Source organism: Haliaeetus albicilla, chromosome 3 (assembly GCF_947461875.1).
Source record: "Haliaeetus albicilla chromosome 3, bHalAlb1.1, whole genome shotgun sequence".
Classification (NCBI taxonomy): Eukaryota; Metazoa; Chordata; class Aves; order Accipitriformes; family Accipitridae; genus Haliaeetus; species Haliaeetus albicilla.
The window spans coordinates 73,326,035-73,348,602 of NC_091485.1; the positions used below are offsets into that span (position 1 = coordinate 73,326,035).

Sequence of the window (22,568 nt, forward strand, 5' to 3'; positions counted from 1 at the left end):
GATTCCCCCAGATACATTTTTAGACAGCAAACAGGACATGTGCACTAGATGTGTTAGTGTTAAAGTTGTACATTTGTTTTGGGTTATTTTTTGAACTCTTGGGAGTTAGCCGGCCAGCCACACTACTCTAAGGAGCAATAGTTCAGAGTCTCAAATCACTCCTCTGGGAGTACCCAGAGCCAGACTGAACAGGCCAGTATACTTGCTCAGATATTCCCCTCGTAAAAGGGGAGGAGTATTTTTACCCTGTATGCATGCCTTCTCCCTCCCCACAAATAAAACCCAAACCACAAAGCCTGAAGCTCTTTTGTTACCTGGAAGCAAAGATCCAGCATCAAGACTATTTGATTTGTTGATTCCTGTTCCTCCTATTTGTATGCCCATATGATTGATAAGCAAGTTGTAGGTTAAACAGCACTCAAGATTAAGTGTATTCTGAAAGACCATTTGCTGTGTATAAGTGATGATAGGAAATTAAGTGGCACAGAAATCTGACTGTTCTGTGGTCATTGCTTGTTGGGTTAAGCCACTGGTTTCTGGATATGGTCCAGGAAGACTGATCATACATTCAAGGACAGAATGAAGATGATAAGTGTGACATGCAGTTGTGCTTTTGTAAAAGAGCGCTTTGGGTTCAGCCACCAGTTAGATCATTTATTTATCTAGCACTAAAGGGTGATAATGGCTTGTTTTCAAGTCTCCAAAATAAATGAACTATACTGCATGCAGAAGTAGTCCAGGCCAGCCAGCAGAGGATAGAAAATATGCAGGGTCAGCATAACACTGGTTTCAATTTCAGTTACAAAAACATTAACGCTCTCATTTAAAACAAGATGAGGAAGCTAGGTTCTCTCTCTGCTCTGCTAAGAGCGCCGGTCTTGCTCTCCCAGAACATTGATAAAATCCACCTCAGATATAGTTTAACAAAACAATTCAGGGGTAATGCTTTCCTGCTGCTGTTTACACACCGAGATTTTAAAAAGCATCTTTAGTCTATTCCTTTGGGCTAAGTTTTGTTCACCTCCTCCTATCCTTTTATGCCTTGCTACATGAATAGCAGCTGTTGACTGACAATTTCAGTCTTACAAGGAAAGTAGGTCTCAGTCCACTCCCAGAATACCTCAGGCCCCCAGATTAATCAGTCTTCATGTTATACTGCAAGAGCCTGCCAGTCAAGCCTAAAGTGTCAAGGCAGCCAGGTGTCCTAAAGCTAAAGAGAATAGTTTAATAGCCTATATCCTTCATAGATGGGAGTCCTGGAAAGCAAGTCCTCCCCAGCTCTAAGTGGGTTTTAAGAGTTTTATTAGTTGTCCACATTGTGGAGACCAACTTCCCATCACCTATATGTTGAGATTCATGTTCGAGCAGACTATGTGCCAGTAAGAACCAAACCAAGGTCAGAAGCAGCTCCTATGCCAAACCAAATCATTACCCAATGAAAGCCTTGTGTCCTGATGCTTGCCAGGAGCAAGTTTGATGAGAAAACCTGGCTGCTTCTCCTGAGTTCTTATAATGCAGTATGCCAGTTGCAGCCTAAATGACTTTACAGTACTTGTTGGAAATACCAGCACTAAGGGGCTTTAGTCAAGCTACTGTGAGCCAGTCTCCCTAAGATGGCAGTTCACAGCACACAAACCACTGACTCAGACTCTGCAGTGCTCCGAAGCCATTGCTGAGATGCCTAAAGTTCAGCTTTTAACTTGAGGCAAATTCAGTCTCCAGCAACTCTATCGGAGGTCTAGATTTAATAGTATGAACTCAGATCTTTTTCACACAGAGTATCTTATTCCACTTGGAGTGAACTGTGATACAGAAGCATAATGGAATAACCAGTTTATTCAGGATAGCAATAATTATTCAGTGCTTGGATTCAAGAGACCCTCACAGTCCCAGCTGGAGGACATAATATCCTTTACCAGTGGAAGTTCTGGGTGGTTACTCCAAGTAGGGCTGTGACCCAAGTGCAAGATGTGTGGGTAACTGATAAGCTGCTGACCATAAAACAGTCACCTGACCAGCCGCAGCTTACCAAAAACATGTAAAGTCTTTAGTTCACAGCACAGAGCTCCACAGTTTAACACTGTCTGCTTCCAGGCCTGGTTTCTGGACTGTCCAGGATCTCCTGTCTGGAAGGAAACTCTCAAACTGAAACACCAGCTATCTGTCAAGCTAACAAATGGTGTCACTCATCCTGACAGCAGGCATTCTGCTTCAACTTTCTGGCAACTGGATTTGCCAGAATCATTTGTATTTTCAGCTTCTGTACGGCAACTTAAATACACAGCTCTGCTCTAAAGTTTATTGGACTTGTTAACTAGCAGGAGTAATGCTCTACTTGGGGAAGTATTGTTTCAAACACTCATATCGTTTTAGCACTAGTATATTAAGCCAAGTGACAATCATTGCACTCTGTATTCCCTGAATTAACCACACTGTTGAATGGAAGCTGTTTAGTAAGGCTGACAGTGTGCCACAAATTGAAAGACCAGGAGCTCTAACAGAATAGATATCAAATCGGTTAAGCCTTCTCTAGTGGCAACAACTGCACACAAGGCTATGCCATTGTCAGCACAGTTTTGATGAATCTTATGGCTATAGCTGGAACAGGTCACAGGCTGGGATCTTGCAAGTATTACAGGTAAAGGTCATGGGACCAACCCTTGCAAAACTAAAATGCAGCACAAAGTTCTTCATGTTACCAGTTAACTCTGCAAGCTAAAGCTTCCCCCTCCATCACGTGACAGCCTCATCACTTCCACAGCAGCTCTCCCAGCAGATTGACTGGAAAGCCCCATTTCAACTCAAGTAGCTTTACCTTTGTTCAGCAGGCTTTTACACTAACCATCACATTAAAGTCAGTCTGAAGTGCAAGTGAAGCTTGTTCTTATCTCAGTCATGACACCACCACATGTGCTCAGTTGCTCAACACACACTGCTTGATCATTTGATGCAAGTATTTTAGTGTGGCATTTACTCTTAGGAGTAACACTAGAGGTACAGACTGCTAGTTAAACTCAAAGAGTTTCTCATGACAGGCAATGTGAAAGGATTTCATTGTTTTTGCCTAACATGCAAGTAGAGGTGCCCACACACTGCAAGTGAAACTGGCTACCTACTCTAGGAGTTGAAGCTTGAAGTCATGAGGTGTTCAACTAAGAACAACAGCAGTACATCACAGGCAGATTTTACAGATTAAGTGAGACAAGATCCCATGCTACCATGTAAAGGAAATGTTTATTGCTTAAAATCAGTATCTGCTGAAAGTACAGAAGTGTTACATGCAACTGTATTCACAACTGCAAGCATTATCTAGCAGCTAGCAGGTCACTTCAGCCACCAGCTTCCCAACTAGGCATTTAACATGCCTCTCAAAGCTTAAGCATCTTTTCTACGCTACTCAGTTGGCAGCACATTTTTACTTCAAGAAGGTTTTTTGAATGTAAGATACAGTCTCACTGGTGAAATACGCTGCAAGTACCATCCAAGGTTAATATTCTCACAGCTTTTAGAAATGATCCATTTAAAACAAGTTTATACAAGGATAGAGGCAGAGTCCACACATTCCAGCCTCAGCACACAAGCAGAGCAATATTAAATTACCAAGACCTAACTTCCTAGCTGTCAGTGAATCCAGGACTGGAGTGAGTTTAAAGGTAATTAACCTGATGTCACTGTCTTGTGAGATGGGTCCAAATTCAGCCTGCTTTCTCTAAGCTCCTCAGAGCCTGTATTTCCACATGGCAGAATAAAGGCCACTGGTTCAGAAAGGCACTCGGATAGGCCACACTTTTGCTTCAATGTGAAAAATTAAGGTCACATGTACTCAGACATACAAACATGTGTATTGTTTCAGAGTTATACCATGCTTCATTGGAAGCCAGGTAAATATTTCACTTGTGCCTTTTCAGTGGGGCAACACATGAACAAGGTTGCACTTCATGAATTTTGTTGTAACATGAGACAGAAGGAGTAGCAAGTTCACCAGCTATGTCAGTCTGCTAACCACCTTCTTACAGCTAATCAAGTACACCTCCAGCAGAAGACATCCTCCCTTGTCAGCTTAAGGCAGTACCATACAAGTGTACTTAGAACAGACTGAATTGCTAAGTCACATTTCAGCTTTGAGGGAAAGGATTGCTTTCATTTGCAAGCAGTCCCCATAGCATCCAAACATGATCATGTCAGCAGATACTGCTCATTCCTTTCAGTGACAAACTCCCAGAGAACAGCAGGTTCCAGCAGGAGTTAACACACATTACGCAAGAGGGTTATCTATAGTACCATACGTTTTCAGTTTTACTGAAGGTGCCTCAGTTGTACATAATTGAGTGCAAGAACTGCTATCATTTGCTTGCTCAGAGAGGCATGAGCCAACCCATGTAAATTGGCCTGACATTACAAATAGCAAACTAAAATAGAAGTTGTTCCACTGATCCCATCCATTACATCATGGAAACTGTTATTTTGTCATGAAAACTCCCTTAAATACCCAATTTAATCTCATTAATACGGGAATGAAGCTCTCATTTCCAAGACAGCAGCTGCCACTACCTGACAGACACAGGAGCTCACAGATGTTTTTGGATGCCTCAGAGACTACTGGATGCACTTTTAAGAGCTTAAGGTAGTGTCAGCTTTTCAAACTTACAGTAAAAAGTACTTCTGGAAGCATTTATAGCCAGAGTGTCAACTAAATACCTTAATCTCTTGTCTGAAACCCTTTTATTTAGGAAGGGAAAAATTAGGCCAGTTGAACATTTCAACAATCCAGTATGATCATTAAACAAACCAAGCAAGGAAGACCTTATCTTTTGCAATACTGCTGTGGGGGAAGAAGGCATACACAAGCTATGTCAGTGCAATCACATCAGCAACCACTTCTGCCAGATATTTATGAAAAAGCCTGACTTCTAGAGGAAAACAAAGTATTCACCTGCTCACGCCATATTTCATTAAATATTTTAGTAGAACTATCTGATCAAGGCAGTGGAACATGACACAGATCACACTGGAACAGTTTTTACAGAGCAGTAAGAATATATGCTGTAACAGCACAATTTCTTCTCCTAAATCCTCATAACATTGCAGTTATCTGTCTGTGCTCTGCACTCACAGTGCTGCCTATCCCTGTAGGTCCACTTCTTGCAACATCTCTCCTTTCCTGAAGGAGAAATCACCTCTTCTGTCCAACATTCAACATCCTGCAATATCTTCCCTATCCTTTCCCATTTGTAATTCGTTGCATTAGCCAAGTTCTAGCAACATTGATTCACTCACTGCACCCAGTGCCAAGTCAGAGCCTTGGCTAGATCTTTTCCTCCCCTCCTTTTTTCCTCTATACATAGAGGATACTGGAGGCCAATCACTACAATAGAAAACTGCCCCACAGGGAGAGAGTATTTTTCAAGGTCAAACACAGTTTCCGCACCTGCTGAGGGTGCTAAATTAGGGCATCTTAGAGTTGCAAATCATTGATAGCATGATCTTTAGGAAAACTGCAGCTTTCATGGGAGATTTAAGTGCTAAGTAATTTCTTCCCCCAGTACTCTCCCACCATCATATCAGACTACGTGAGGGTGAGACTCAACTGTTTTATGGTAAAACACTAAGATCAAGTTACAGATTAAGTGTGGAATTATTCACATTGTAGACTAGTGAAGTTTAAGCCTGAAAAGCTACACTAATTTCCACCTTTGACCCCTCTGTCAAGTCCTCTTCCAGCATACTCACCACCCAACTTAATCCCAAAGGGGCACTCAGCCACCTTCCTCATCCCATCTTCACCTCATTAGGATTCACTATCAGAGACACCCCAATCAAGCCTCTCTAACCTCACCTTACCCATCATACCATTCCTTCCTCATCCCTTCCCAACCTCTGCAGCCCCACACCTCCTCTGGCCCAATCCCTCACCATAGATCTCAATCCTTTCCAATTTCCACCTCTGCAGCCCTGTGTCTCCCTCACCTCACTCTCCCCTTATTTCTCATCCCTTTATCACCTCTCCAGCCTCACACCTCCCTCATCCTAAAGTTCCTCACCCTCTTCCCATCTTCACAGCCCCCAACCCTTCCTCGCCTTCTCCGGCCCCTCACCTCCCTCACCCCCAACCCTTCCTCGCCTTCTCCAGTTCCTCACCCTCTTCCCATCTTCACAGCCCCCAACCCTTCCTCGCCTTCTCCGGCCCCTCACCTCCCTCACCCCCAACCCTTCCTCGCCTTCTCCGGCCCCTCACCTCCCTCACCCCCAACCCTTCCTCGCCTTCTCCGGCCCCTCACCTCCCTCACCCCCAACCCTTCCTCGCCTTCTCCGGCCCCTCACCTCCCTCACCCCCAACCCTTCCTCGCCTTCTCCGGCCCCTCACCTCCCTCACCCCAAACCCTCCCTCGCCTTCTCCGGCCCCTCACCCCAAACCTCCCCAACCACTCCTTACCTTCACCCCACACCCCGGGGTACCTCTCTACACCTCAGCCGCCCCCCACCCCCGAGGCCCAGTCACCCCCCCACCCCGAAGCCCCTCGCCCACCGTCCCCCTTACCTGCCCCCGGGTCTCCCCCTGCACCCGGGACCTGCTCCGTGCGGCGGGGGAGGCGGCGGTGCCGGGAGGTGGCCGCGGCGGCCGGCGGGGAGGGTGGGGGGGGGAGGGGGAAGGAGAAGGAGGAGGAAGAAGAGGAGGGAGGAGCGAGGTCACTCACGGCAGCACGAGCGCGGCGGGCGACACCGGGCACCGGCGGCCGCTTTATACCGGGCTCCTCGGAAACCGTCTCTCGCTTCCGCTTCCGCCCCCCCCTCCCCGCGCCGGGGGTCATGAATATGCAGCGAGGGGGGCGTGGCCAGGAGGGAGGGGGGTTAGGGGCGGTGGCGGGCGGGGGGCGTTGCTAGGGCGACGGGCGGGCGGGCTACGGGGGCGACCGGGCATCCCCCCAGGGCGCCGCCACCTGAGGTGAGGGGAGGCGAGGCGAGGCGGGGAGGGCAGCGGGCGGCTGCCGGGGGCCGGTCAGGTGTAGCGGCCGTTCCCGCTGTCCGGGGTTGGGGGGGGGAAGGACGAGCCCGCCGGCACCTCTCCCGGGGCCGAAGGGGAGCTCCTGGGCGGAAAGGGAGCCCCGAGGGCGGTTGGAGGCCGCCACCTGATCTGCCCCCACCGAGTTTGCGCGCGTTTTCCACAGAAACTCGGCGGCGACGTGGCGCTGAGCCCCTCTCCCCTGTCCGAAAAAGTTGTGTCAAGTACAGCTCCAAACTAACAACTTGGAAAGTGCTGGAACGGACACCCTTCCCTGCCTGAGATACCCCAAACGCGTTGGCCCCAAATTACCAAAATTTTCCTTCGTCGTGAGGAAAAAATAACACCTTTTCCTCAGGTTTGGCCACACGCGAGGTCCCATCCTGCCTCCCCACCTCGCCTCTGCTGAGGCCGCGAAACGACGCTCCGCACATCCAGCCCAGCGCTTCAACGGGGTGTGCCGTGCCAGGCAACCATCGCGTTCATCACGTCTACAATGGACAACGCTCGGTATACGACGTGCAGCGACCTCCAGGAAATGACAACGCTTCGGTCCTGACTGCAGCCACCGTCCTGCTGCATTGTAAGCACCCCCTGCAAACTTGCCATAAAAGACTGCATTTTTTTAGCTCAGACGTGTGGGTTTTTATTCCCAATTACTTACGTCTCCTAGCCTTAATTGTGCTGACAGCATTGGGCAGGGTAGCGTAATATTTAATTTTCATTACTTACATAAACTGGGGATGCATAAAGTAGTCTGTGAGTGGCATGTAAAAATGCACATTACGTTACGTAAGTGTAATTGTTTTCTGTTTCTTGACACGCCGTTAACTGTATATTCCAAAACAATTTTTTATTATTGTGAACTTCTTTCTCTGCAGCTCATGAATAAATAAACCACGAAGCATACCAGACTTAAGAAAAAGGAAAACCACAGAAGGCAAAATGGAAGAACTGTAGACGTCTATGCACTATTAAAAAGCAATATGAATATTGAGTCTACCAAAAATACTGCAATTGCAAGCCCTAAAGAAACAAACAAAAAAAGGCATTAGTCTTTTATTCTAGAACGCTATTATCAAGATGTATTTATTTTTAGGCTAATTCAGACCAAGGACTGAAAAGTGTGCATGACTAAAATCATGCACAACTCACTAAATTAACCATCCTCTAGTGAGGATTCCCAAAGTCTATTCAAAGAATGATGGGCTTTTTTTACATACTACTGATGTTTATAAATATTGTAATGATATTGCTAGCTTTTTGGGGAAAAAAAAAAGTGGCAAAATAATTCTCTTAATTAGCCAAATGGTAAAGATAAAGGTACCATACCGACGATAGCCCAGTGTAACACCTACTCGACAGTAAAACAATATCCATTGTATCACAACTGAATGTATGTAGTATAGCTTAATAAAACATTAAAGTTTGTTCCACAGAAGAAACAAAATATACCTATATTTATAGGAGTAGAAAAGTCTGCTGACTTGTGGTAACAGAAAAGATTTTAGCGGAAATTATATGAGACTCTAACACAACTGAAAACACTGAGAAGAGATCTCAGGATGTGGGTGTAGTTACAACTTCCAAGATGTGCTTCTTGTTATCCATAGATTTGTGGCAGCCTGGGCTACCTGATGTTTTGACACCTTGCTTTAAAGTAACTGAAAAAGATTACTATTTTTTTGTCCTTTTGTTGCCTGCTGTTGTGGTGAAGCGTGGTCCTTACCTCACCGTGACATTTTAGACCTGTTCTGGCAATGTCCAGACATGTCCAGACATGTCTCCATTGTATTTCTTCATGTGATTTTCGCTTGAGAGTTGTTAACTGTCAGCCTTTAGCTGAGCCTAGAGTCAGAACGGGTAATTTTCCATAAACCAAACATTTTAGTTCAAAAAATCCAATTTTTTATAACGAGAGTGAGGGGGTGGAAAACATAAATCCAAGGAAACAGACCCACCTTTTCCCTCTGAGGTTCTTACTCAAGTCCAAATATTTAACCCATAATAAATAAATGCATCCTCAAGTCTCAGCAGGGGAGAAATGAGTGTCAGTCAAGAGACTAATGTGCTGTCCAGACGTGTGCTGCATTTGCCTGGGAGAGGGACTGATGTTTGTGGGACTGGGAGAAAAGCCCCTAAACTGTGGTTGGGAGTGAGGTTAGAGACATGCTTTGATTCCCAGCTTTTGTGAGGGTCAACCTTTAGCAGGTCTCTCCTTGGCAGGGTGATGTTTGTCAGTCCTGTTCCTTGGTGTGTCCCTACACAACGTGTAGCGAGAGCTTTCCCTAACGAAAGCATTCAGAAGTCACCTTAAAATCTCTCTGTGACTCTTATTATGCATGTTTCCATTTTGTGAGTCACGTAGTTGGAGAAACCCCCAAGGTACTGATCCCTCACTTATCCTTGCTTCCACTGGTTTGTTTGGCATGCAGTACCAAGGACTTTAAAAAAAATATAAATCTACGGGACCTCTGAACACTGGAGAGCAATATCCTGCTCTAAAGGCCTTGCCCTTTGTCTTGGCATAGAAATCGGAGCAAGGGGTCTTCCCTATTTAATGAGATATGTTAATTAACCAGACGGCAGGATCATCAACAAGCTGCCGTGAGTTCTCTCTACTCCATTTCACAGGTACTTGGCTTACAAAATTGTTATGAAAATTTACCATCCAGCCAAGCCAAACAAACAACACCCCCAACGTTATTTTACATGCGTGTCAAAAGAAATAACTTGCCGCAGGCAAAAGCGGGTGAAGGAATTTTACAAGGCTGCGTCTGATCCTCCCTCTCCCCTCCCTCAGACAGTTAAAGAAATGTTTGTATGATGAAAGGGGTAAGGGAGCAGAGGACAGCTGGTTAGGAATTAATGAAATGTTTGAGCATTATCATGCGATAATGGATTTAGCTGACTGTTTGCCAGTGTTCAGATGTAGTGTGAATTGCTTTATATGAAACGCGGGGATTCCTAGATTATCCAAACCTCATGAGACTAGCTGTTCCTAAATCCTTGAAACTGTGACTTTAAAAAAAGGTAGTTCTTCATCAGGATGGACAAAAGCCCATGGGATTGTTTTGACTTGCTTTCAGACTTAATGATGTTTGACACAGCCAACTCTTAGAGGTGTCTCCTAATGGGGAGTGGCCATGGGTTTGGGAAGCCTGAGGCTAGACTTGAAGCAAATCTGAGAACCCATAAGCCCAGGTGAGGTCTCCCAACCAGGACATTTGTAAACAGGACATGAAAAATGAGTCTCAACTTTTGCACATTTCGCCGGTAACTTATCCCCAGGGTATCTCTCACAAAGGGTGAGATATCTGATGGGAAACCTATGCTCTGGGCTTGAAACTGCTGTCTATCCTTCTTCCCACCCTCCCCCAGTATATGTTGTCATTAAGCTGCAACTTTAATGGCTGTGTAAAATGGCCAATGTCCCTTGATGCTTCCCGTCTGCCCCCCCCCCTCAAAAAAACCCCAAAACATTGGGATGCTTCTGGTTTCTGCCTGCCAGATGAGAGCTGTAGACTTGCTGCAAGCCAACCAAAGATATTTTGTCTGGATGCAGACGAGTCTTAAGAAGGTCTTATGGACAGCAGGATACTGTATGTGAGTTTGTGACTGGGACCCAGACAGGCAGATCTGCTGGTCATTTTAGGTTGCCTGTGGTAGCCAAAATTGACTTTGAATTCCGAGAGCCAAATGGCTTCAGGCAGGACCTGCAGATACGGAGTGTGACAGCCCTTTGCCTTGTCTTGTGCCCAAAGTTTACCTCTCTGGAGCCAGTTGGCTTGTGTCACCCTAGAGCAATGTTAACAGTCCTAAGCAAACACAGTGGTGCAGGTGTAGGGTCTCTTTGCCTTTCCCCTGGGCTGAAACCTGGAGTAAAAGCAGTAGCTATACCTTCCCACACCATCCCCATATGGAAAAGAAATAGCTCATGGTGGAGACTCAAGCTGACAGCGGTTATGTTGGCAAGACGCTAATACAGACTGTAAGATGCGTTTGCTGCTGCTGCCACTTGTGAGGTCTCATCATGAGTTAATGCCTTGAAGAATGACAGTTCCCTATCATTATTTTCCTGGTTTGCACAGCTAAAAAGTGGTATTAACAGCTGCAAAAATTATCCCGCCTCTTGAATTTATGTGGTCTATAATTATCTTCACAATAAAACTGTGAGGAATTAAGCTCCAGTGCAGTTTATAGTTGACAAGGGATGACTTGACAGGCCTTCAAGAACTGTGGCTTTCAGTCCACATTTAAGTGCCAAAAGCAGTTAAAATGCTGGTAGACAGCATTTGAGAACAGCAGGGCTTGTTCATTTCAGTCACTTCTTCCCTTGCAATGGAGAGACCAGAACCTCTTTTTTTTATGCTATTTACTCTTTCTGTTTCTCTCCGCTTGGCCAATGAGTTGAGATTAGTCACTTTTCCTTCCGAGCTGCCTCATACTAAACCATGACTATGATGTTTATGAGGTTTCCATTGCTGCACAGGGATATTTGTACTTTGGTCTCTCTGTTTTTACTCAAAGTCAAATTGAAAAATGGATACATATTCATCGTATTGGGTTTGCAAAGAACCAAAATCCTGAACCAAAGCCTCAAGTACAGGAGGCTGTTTAAGTCTGAGATGATTTTCAAGTGACTTCATTCACTTTAGCCTTACCCTGGTGAAAGCTGGCCAGTATTATTGCCAATTTGCACTGGTGAATACAGAAAAAAGACCAGTTAGTTTTCTGGCTGTACAGGCTCCCGCAGCCTGTCGGAAAGCCAACTTTACTGAAGTTTCACCGGAGAGATCCTGGTTCCTTAATGCTTTCTCATAACAACACAACATTTCGTGGATTAATTCATAGATGATAACCAGTTGGGCTAGTCCAGTGCAGAATAAAATATCGTATTTTATCTGGTCACAACACAAATGCTTAGTCTATAGCTCTAGACACTGAAACATGACCTCTGGTTAACTGAGCATTTATCCCTATTCACACTGCCTTCTTGTTTTGCAGCCTTTTAGCTACAGCTGGATTCAAACTATGCAGGTGTTATTGGGCACGTCTGTTTTGATCACCCAGGTGGGACCTGAAGCCTCTATAGCCTTGCTGGAGGACTTGATTTACTCTTTGCTCTGCTAAGGCCTGTTACAACCACGTGTTGTGATTTATCTCATCTCTCCCCTTGCCTAATCGGTCACATACCTAATCGATGTTTGCAATATTCTGGGTCCCAGCATAGACAGGATTTCAAATTGTTTAGCCCTGTGTCATCAAAACTGCATCTGCAAAACCAGCAGCGTTCTCTGTATTTTTGGAAAATTCTAGGAAACAACTCAGAAGGAGCTATACCTAAGCTAGTGACTTCTGCAGCTATGACTCAGTGTTAGCAGAGGTCCATGAGCAGTCACAAAAATAGACACTGTTGTGCTGACTGTTTTCAGGGTTTTTTTACATTCCCTTGAAAACATGAGTAACACTCACCTGGGTGATGGAAAAGTGAGTTGGATTGGCACTGGTTGGCAATGGGATGGAAAATTAGTATGTAAAGAACTTAGTGATTAAGATAAGAAAAACAATGTTAAGTCTTAGGTAAAGCCAAGTTTTATAGCCCTCGAGCTTTTAATTGTGAAATTGTTGGCTCTCATTTTGTTTCTGAAATAGAAATCTATTTAAATGACTTAAGCAACCCAAGTTTCAAGAATAACCACGAGCAGACTGTTGTTGTAGTTGTGACCGAGAAACTGAAATTAATTGGGCGAATACTTTTTATTCTAATTGCTTGAATTTCCAAACACAACCAAACAACTGCAGACCCCAAACTGTTTCGTATGAAAGTAATTTTAAACTTTGAGGAAAAAATAAAATGCATTTACAAAGTCCAAAGTTGATTGGAGTGGAAATAAAAATCCCCAGCAAAATACTGAGATTTTTGTAGGGTTCTTTTAATTGCTCCCCCCAATAAGATTTGGATGAAAACTGACAAATTCAGTTTTTGGAATTAACTTAGAACAGTTGTGTTCAACAATTTTTCCCTTTTCCTAGAACTGAATTATCAGCCCAGTCATCAGTTTTCATGCAGTGTTTGATTTGGGGAATTCCCGCTACCTGAAGCACAGTGTGGATACTGCACACTGCTGTTCTTGGGGTCTAGTTTCACTTCACAGCTAAAATGATTTAAAAGCTAGTTTCTCCCCAAAGGAGAAACTTTTCCTTTTTCATCTGCCGATTGTATATGCTCAGCATGAGTCAGTTCATCTATCTGATTTGGTGGGAAACCCTACATAAAAAAAGGAGTAGTTTTCTGCTGGATAAACCACATTGACTCATGTGACAGTCCTAAGCCTTGTTTCAGCTTGCAGAGGCTGGCAGATAATGGTCAGGCCCTTTCACATAATATTGTCTCTCCCAGGGTATCATAGAATCGTAGAATCATAGAATGGTTTGGGTTGGAAGGGACCTTTAAAGGTCATCTAGTCCAACCCCCCTGCAATGAGCAGGGACACCTTCAACTAGATCAGGTTGCTCAGAGTCCCATCCAACCTGACCTTGAATGTTTCCAGGGAAAACCCTGGAAACCACCTCTCTGGGCAACCTGTTCCAGTGTTTCACCACTCTCATCATAAAAAATTTCTTCCTTAGATCTAGTCTAGATCTGGCCTCTTTTAGTTTAAATCCATTACCCCTTGTCCAACAGACCCTGCTGAAAAGTTTGTCCCCATCTTTCTTGTAAGCCCCCTTTAAGTATTGAAAGGCTGCAATAAGGTCTCCCCTTCTCTCCCTTCTCTTCTCGAGGCTGAACAACCCCAGCTCTCTCAGCCTTTCTTCACAGGAGAGGTGTTCCAGCCCTCTGATCATTTTTGTGGCCTCCTCTGCATCCGCTCCAACAGGACCATGTCTTTCCTGTGCTGAGGACTCCAGAGCTGGATGCAGTACTCAAGGGTAAGTCACCCTCCAGTTCTCACTCCTGACTTCTATAAAACCAGCTGCAGTTTCCAATTCCTTCTCAAGCAATTTCATAATCTTCCTCAAACACTTCCCAGATCTTCCCAGGGCTACAACTCAGCCTGCTGGAGGGGGACCCAGTGGTGGCACTGCTCTTTTGTAGAGCCATGTGTGTGAACACTGTGCCAACAGCAAAGAAACCCGGAACGTAATAGAGACGTGCTTTCCTGCTGCTTTTCTCACTTGGACAATCCTATCGGTTCAGCAGCTTCTTTCCTTACTTATAAAGGGAGCCTGGCAACTAAGCTCCTAAGTACCTCAAAGACCCAGGGATGCTTTGGTAGGACCAGAAGTTCTGTACTAACAGGTTTTTTTCTCCTATTATTAGTGAATAAAATGCAGCAAGGAATATTTTCTGAATATGTCAGAATAGGAAGAGATCCTTTCTCCTTGAATGGGTCTCAGCCCATTTTTCTGGACTGGCAATGCATTTATGCTGTGTGCAGATGGATGCTCTCCATAAGGATGTCTTACCACTGACCTGGGCTGGAGCACAGAAGGACAACAGAAGCTCAGAAGGTGACTATTTGGAGATTATTTACACCCTTGAGAAGAGACTCGAGAGGTTATGGCTTAAGATAAATAACTTAATAAAACTGAGAGGAGAGAAAGTTCCTAGCAATGAGGTTATTTGGGAGGTTTAACAAGCTCCCCAGGGAAGCACTGTTGCTGCAGAGAACTTTGAGAAGAGACCAGAAGAAATGTTTTTGGGAGTTTGGATTTTTCCTGTCAAGTAATCAGTTGTATTTCTGCCAAAAAAAGGCCCTCCCCAGTCCCAATTAAACAAGAACTGGCCTGAATGAATTGCTCCAAATTTGAACGAAATATTTTTTTTCCAGCTGGCAAAAGTTTCATGTATTTTCCTCACTCTTTTTTTTCCTGTTAGTGGTTTTGGTCAGACCAGAAGCATATGTTGCAGAATCTGCCAGAAAAAACATTTTCACAATTGATATTTTCTTAAATGCCTTTCAAAAATTGCCAGTCAGTGCCCTTGGAGACAGAAATCCTCTCTTCAACAATACAACAGGTACAGAGCAGGCATCAGCCACATCCCATTTTTCTTATCATCTATCAGACCTGAACTGGAGACCTGCTGGTGTTGGCTCTGTAGTTCACTCTGTTTTTCAGTTCCCTTCTGAGATGCCCAACAAGGCCATGATGTTGCCTTTAGAGGTTTATTTTTTGATCCTTGACGAGCAACAGTGTTCTCCACGACCTCTTGGTGTGGTCTGGTGACGCTGTGGTTGGAGCGTGGCTGGAGAAATTCAGAAGAGTATTTGAGGACTGTGGGACATTGAACTGAGCTGAAATTTATTTTGTTTCCTCCTAATAGAAAGTCCTGGAAATCACCTGTCAGATGGCCTGGTCCTTTCGTATTGATTTTCAATCACCCTGCTGCAGAAACTCTTCTGAGAGGGGCAACTGTGTTTTGCAGGGGATGTCAGCTTTGTGTCATCCCTTCTGGCTTGTTTTGAACTTCACTTCCCAGAAATGAGAGATGCTGCTGCACTGCTTCTCTTTCACTCCATTCCCCCGCCCCTGCTCTGCTTACTGCTAATGAAGTATTCCCCCAAACTTTTTCTTCCTACAGGTCTGTGCCTTGCTAATGACTTCAACCAGAAGTTTTCTTGTGGTTTAAGCAGATACAAGGTCTCTCCACAAAGTGGATTTACTCATACCAAATACCACAAAATCCATATTCCAGATGAGCCACTTGCAAATATCCTCCTCTAAGCACTTATTTTAACAAACTTGAAGCATTTCATCCACTCTGTGATTTTGGTCTCCCTTTGAAATGCAGCTGAACCCAATATGTTTAAAAGTTGTCAGGAAAGGGGGCATACTGTTGGCCCAACCTCATGTCCTTAGAAAACTGGCATAAAATTCAGAGACAGGGACAAGCCTATAAATTGGAGTCCCCAGTATTTCCACGGCTTCAAGGCAGAGGCTGCATTTGCACACCTGGCACTGTGTTTTGCCCCAGCCTTCTGAGCTCCATCTGGATTCTGCACTTGAAGCCAGCCCCTGGAAAACTTACAGCTGTTCAGACCTTTGCTTTCGATCTGTACGTGACAAAAAATACAGAGCTGGTTGTAGCAGACCTCTGGCAACCATGCTGTTAATGACAGGAAGAAAGTGAAGCTGTTCAGCTGATTCATGACCATTTCCAACTCAGCCTGCTATATATTATTTGAACTGAAAAAAACTTCAAAAAGATTTCACGCATTGCAGGGATGGATATTCCACCACCCATCTCACTGGCAGTTTGAATGATTTACCTTTTTATAGATCAGAAATAGTGTGCAGGTGCAGAAATTCCCATTATTTTCAGAGTACAAGATAGGGGGTGTGTGGGGTATGTGTGTGTATGTTTGTTCCATTCATTGACTTTACTTTCTCTCTAATGACCTATGAGTATCTCTTGTCTCGTGGAATTGAGTGTTGTTTGCTTGTTCACAGTTTCCTTTCCTTCCGTTATCCAGCAAAGAAAGTTTGCTTAAGTGGCTTTTGTGAACTCTTTCAAGATCCCCACAAGGATGATACAGGAAACAGAGAGTTTCCTTTCTATACAAACTTCTGGGTGTTCCCATAATAGCCTGAAATTTATCTGCATTCAACAGCCTGCAATTGGACAAAAAATTAATGAACTGTCAAGGCATCAGGCAAAACACAATTAACATATCAGAAAGAAGAGAGCTTGCAATAAAAAAGAATCCTCCACTTACATAGCACCTTTTATCCCATGTTGCCAAACTCTTTCCTTTTTATGTTTCCCATTACTTTACAAGTTGGCCATGCTTTGACCATTCAGCCTGAAATTTTCCATAATTGCTCCCTGCCTCAAGTTGAATACATTTTTTGGAGAGAAGGGGGAAAAGTTGCACAAAAAAACCCTCTTAAAAAGGTCCAGTCATATTTCACTGAGATTAAAGCTAAAGAATTAATTTTATGAATGTTTAAGCTTTCTCCCTCTTTATTTTGAAGAGCCCTTGTGCACCGCAGGAGGCTGGAACAGGAATGAGACACTTGGCACAGAAGCAGTGCTGGGGATCAGTCTGTTGCCGTCTCTGTGAAAACGCATTTGGATTTGTCCAAATAATAAACCACAGACAAACATCTATTTGAATGTATTAGAGGCAGGCTTGCACCTCATTTTTTATGTCTTCTGACTGCCGTGCCCGTAGTTTCTGCAGCCCCCTAAACGCAGCCCCCGTAAGCAGAACATCTGGACAGGGCACCAACAAAATGGATTCTCATCTTTCACGATTTCACCCTGGGTGACCTGGCACAGTGGGTGAGATCTGGGAGGATTGTAGTACTGGGAGGGAGGGCAGGGCCTGTGTTGAAAGCTGACAAGGTAGAAATATGAGTCATTAAAAGGCAAAGACCAAACGGTAAAGAAACAATTACTTACATATTTAAAAAAAAAAAAAAAATCAGATCTGGAAGGCACGTTCGCCTGGTGGTTGACACTCCCTACAAAAGCACTGTGTTATTGCAGAAGTCTCCCATGAGATGAATAAACCTTGCCAGGAATAATCACAGATCTGGAATCGTATAATTGCTCAACTAAATACAGGCAGAGAACAGATAGGGAACCTGTGCTTTTCTTTTCCTGCCCACTTCCTTGATTTCAGGGCTGTGCAGTGCTCAGGAGCACTGTGGCTTATATTGGCCAGAGCAGTCAGGACACCAGAAAAAAAAAGCTTCTTAGCAACAGCTTCACAGCATCTGTTGTTTTTAACTCCATTCATAAAAGCAGTTAGCTGTGCTGTAGTGAGGCAGGCCGGTACGCTTAGCATACTCATGTCTGCAAGAGGCAGAAAGCTCTTGACTTGCTTTGAGCCAAGCTCCGGCAGAATTCGTAGCCTCCCAGCACTAATCTAGCAATAAAAAAAGTCACTTTAAGCCACTTCAGACTCTAGTGCTCCCATTAGTATTCTCCAGTTATGGAGATCAAAGGACTACAAAGGGCAGTGCAGTGAGGGGAACGAGAAGATGCAGGCAACAGCTTTGCCTTCTCTCTTAGAGGGGTTTGGTCCATTTTCTCAGGCAGCAGAGACCAAGTTTGGGGAGCAGATGCTGTGGCAGCATGGCTTGGACACTTCAGCCACACACTGGCACTCCTTCGTCGTGGGAGTCTGGGCATTGCATCAGACGGTGTTAATGGCAGGGCTGTGGTGCCTTTATTTTAGTGATAGTTCACGGCTAACCAAAAATCAGATACTTAATCTGCTGTAGCCTGGAATGGCAAGTCTGTATGCAGAACAACCCATATCTGTGTGGCCACAGGCAGGAGCTGATGTGAAAATTGTTTGGGTAATAGCAATTAGTACAGCAAAAGTTTTTATTAATTTTCTAAAATGGCTTGGGGAAATTGATTATTTTTTTTTAAACTAAAACCCCAACATTTGTCACTTTTAAAATCAAAAGCCTCATATTTACTAAGAAAGTTGTCTTTAGTGATGAGAACCTATATTTTATTCAAGCTAAAAATTTCCTGTGAAACAGTACTATTTAAAAGAGTCTCTGAGAAAAAGTAAAGAGGTTCTGCTATAAAACCTCATGATGCAGAGAAAGAAACTGAGGAGGATGGTTGATCTGGGACTTCACATACTTGGAAGGTTTGGAAACAAGAGTGTGGTGGAGCTCCAGTGTGTTTGCCTTGCAGAAGGGAAGGTTAAAAGGGATTTGATCAGTCCCCAGAAATACCTGCGGCAGAAGAAGGTGCCAGGTTTGAGCAGGCTGCTAATCTATTTAGGAAAAGCGCTACAACAGCTATTTGCTAGAGACAGAAACAAGAGATGTTCCTACTGGAAATAAAGATCAGAGGTTAATTAACTATAGGAACATCCTACCGAGGAAGCCATCCTGTGAATTCCTATATGACAGCTCGGGGGCATTACCATGAGATGTTTTAGGTGTCCAGCTAAGCTGTTTGCCACGTTGTCGTGGAGATAACCTGCTTTTCTGCTTGTTACAGAGGGATGCCAGGGCTCCTGCCTCAGTTACCCAAACCTGAGCCAGGGCTGTGAACATGTCCTGGGTGCCTGCTGGAGGACTGTGCCCTACTTTTGTGTTCCTCAATGAAAGAGCCACCTCAAGTCTCTGGAAAAAAGCAAACCAAGGACGAATTTGTGCACTTCCACTACTCTGTTTTCATTTACAGCCAAATTCTGCCAAACTTTGAGTGTCTATTTAAAACTTCTATTTCCTCCCCACTGGCCTGTTTCCGTGCTGGGGTGCATGTTCCTTTTTTTTTTCTTTTTCTTTTAATAACAGTTTTGCAGTTGTTTCACAGTCCACCTGATGATACACTCATCATTCCGGATACAACAGGACTCTGAGCTGAGCACAGTCTATGTGCAAACATTGCTACGTGAGGTTTTGGAGCCTGCCTCACGTCTAGGGGAGAAGGCAGAAGACTGTGACAGACTTTCCTTGACTGCGACAGACTTTCCTTGGCTGCGATACTATGGCTCAGCCTGTAACTGGTGGCTGTGGAAAATTAATTGATGGGCCCTGTTTCTGAGGAATAGCCGGCAAGGTCACGGTTTTGAGGCTGTAAGGGCAGAGCCTTTTCCTACTTGCAGGCAGTACACATGCCAACTTTGCTTGTCCCTTCTTCGGTTGTCACCAGATCGCTGTCATATGAGCACACCGTGGGTGGGGGAATGCCCTGGCTGCTCTGAGCACAGTGCCATTGGCTGCCCAGCCTGTTTTCTTGCATGGTAAATCTATGAATACAGCCTGACGATTGCTTGAGGTGTAACTTAAACCCACTCTTCAGAGACACCGCTCCTGGCTGAACTCTTCTTGTCCCTTGCATGCTGAGCAAAGAAGTTTGTTTAAACCAGCCTTGAAGACAGCATTGTCCCATGTGGCAGTGTGCAGGGAGGTACATGATGCTGCATCTCTGCTGAGGGGACGGGCTTCTTTAGCTGCCCTTCTGCATCTGCCTGGTGGTCAGCCCAGTGGAATGGAGACAATTTGCATGCAAAGAAATGAATTTTTCCCAGGCACAGGAGCCAGAGCTGATTCCTTTTGGACATGGAGGACTTGGCATATATTGAGCCCTGTCCCTGGGCAGTTTAATCTCGCCAGCCAGAAACCTGTATGGATTTACACTTCCGTATGCAACTGTTTGGTAATCACGTTGCCATGGCTACATTTGAATCTTGCAATAAATGTGTAATTTCACACATTTACATCAAAAGGAACTCCAAGACATACAACTGCGTAACAAAGCAAGCTGATCTCTCTCCATAAGCACTTTCCATTTTAACACCATATTATTGTACTCGTTGGGGTTTTTTTGGAGGGGGGGTGAGGGCTTTAGGGCAGGTTTGACTGCCTGGAGGTCAAGTTCTTGAGGTCTTTTCTACACTAAGGCTTCCCCAATTCTGGCATCAGGCCAGTTCCCCTGCTGGAGTCTAAGCAGCCATTTCCAGGGCAGCACTCGTTCAGTAGCCACTCCTGCTGCCAGTCTGCCTGGGAACTGCAGGGTACTGAGATCTTTTGTAATTAAAAAAAGACAAAGTTGACCACAAGGTCCTGGTGTGCCCAAAATGCAGGGAGGACCGAGAAAGATGCCCACCTCTCTTCCCAGTTTGGTCCCTTCATCCCCTTTTTAGCCCAGTCCTCTCATATCTTCCTCCCTGGCTCCTTGTCTCCTCTCTTCCACCCTCTGCCATCAGGACTGCTCCTTACCTCACCAGCCACCTTGGCCCAGTCTCTTTGCCCCACTGCCTCCAGGCTACCTGCCCATCTGTCCCTGAGGTGCCTTCTCCCAAGTGCTTTCCTACTTCTGATGTCTCCTTGTCCCACAAACACCCTCCCTTAATCCCATGGGCAGCTCTTGTCTTGGTCCTTGCCGCCTTCTCTGCCTCTGACAAGAGGCAATGGGCAAATAAGGGTTATTTAGAGAGGGGCAGGTAGCAGGGGTAGCAGAGAAGAGGCTGTACCCAGGGTACAACGTCAACCAGCAGCAGCTGAATGCAGTGGTGGATGGCAGAGATGCACCCACTGAGCATCAGATCTAGAGACAAGTTTGCATCCAGACTCTATCCCTGCTGATTTAAACAGATTTTTCAGGAACTCATAACTTGGACAGTTCTGCCTTTGGTTTTATTCCCTGTAGCAACGGCAGCTGGAACAGTGTCAGCACCAAGGCAGGGCTGCAGCTGGGCTCCTCCTTGCTCAGAAGCAAAGAGGTGCTGGAGAGTCTTTAGCACTAACAGAATATGGGCAAAGCAAACATTTCGCCTCATTCTATGAATTTACTGTTGTGTAGAGAGGAAATTTGACTGAGATGGGTGCCCAATACTGACAATTTCTGTGTGAGAAACTGGAAAAGTAAAAAATATTGGAAAAGCTTAAGATCTTTTTTTTTCTTTCCAGTTGTTTATACAATTGGAAAAGTTAAGTAAGCCTAATTATTGAGGTTATTGGTTTTAATGAGTCACCACCTTGCTATTATTATTCCTGGTTTCTGTTGCCATAGGACAAGAAGCTGCAGCTGGGCTAAGCTGTGCTACACAACAAACCCTTACATTTGCTATTCCAAGATTGAGACATAGGAAAATGGGTGGGCTCAGGCAAACAGGAACATGGGGAAGGTTTGCCAGTATGTTGTGTGGCAACCTGACCACTGTGCAGATACTGGGGGCAAAGATGGGTTTCTACCAGGGACTGGAGGGGGGGCTGTCATGGGGTTGATTTTTGGATGTTTCTAAGTAGTCCTTCCAAAGATGTGGTAGAAGGTACAAGGAGGCTGGCCACAGAGGTTGCCATCATGGATTGGTTGTTGGTGGGAATGGCCATGGTCAGAGAAGTCACAGGGCTTTGGGAGTGAAGACCTGAGTTTGATGTTATGGGAAAGGAGGAGCCAGTAGAGGGATACAGACTGGGAAGCAAGACAAAAGGGAAAGGTTAGAAGAAAAATCTCCATGGTAGCATCCTGGATGGGTAAGAGCGAAGCACGATCAGGGTGCATGGAAGATACTTTAGTAACAGAGGAAGGAAGAGGTATGAAAGAGATTTACCTGCAGGGCCGGAGAAGCTGGGCTTGAAAAAATCCACAAGGTTTAACTGCAGCCTAAATTCGTGGACCTTGAAAGAGAGGTATGAGGTGGCATTCAGGAGCTGTGTCTGCATGGCAGATAACACATCGTGTTGCCCACTGTGTTTTTAGAAGATCTAGGGAGAACACTTCGGAGGAAAGGGATGTCAAAAACTCTGTTTTATCTAGGCTGAGCTTTAGATAATAATTAGACATCCATGGGACGTCCTGTTACCCAGGATGATTGCTTTGAACTGGCCTTTTTGTACTGAGAGCCAAAACAAGCCTGCAGGACTTGGGATCTCACTGGAGGAGAGTGTGCTTATGCATGTGTTAGCATGTGTGCTAACTCTTATCTCCTGTTCAGATCAGGTGGCACCACAAGCCCACGAGGCGGAGGCAGGAACATGCTAACCCGCAGTGTTTCATTGATTGGTTTCAATTGATCAGTTGTATAGAAACAAAGCAAATGAAGTTTCTGGTCTCTTGAATGTTGCAGAGGGTGTCGGG

The 22,568-nt window shown here is 44.9% G+C and overlaps 1 protein-coding gene across 6 annotated transcripts in view; it reads right to left on the bottom strand.

The window, feature by feature from the left end:
* Window positions 1-22,568, bottom strand: part of SLC45A4 (solute carrier family 45 member 4) — a 90,088-nt gene that overhangs the window by 61,039 nt on the left and 6,481 nt on the right. For 3 of the 6 annotated variants that reach the window (XM_069780144.1, XM_069780139.1, XM_069780140.1), the window contains exon 1: window positions 6,539-6,689. The exons of 2 other annotated variants lie outside the window; for them this stretch is intronic. The gene's annotated coding sequence lies outside the window, so the exon portion shown is untranslated. One more of the 6 variants, XM_069780143.1, reaches the window with a different exon arrangement.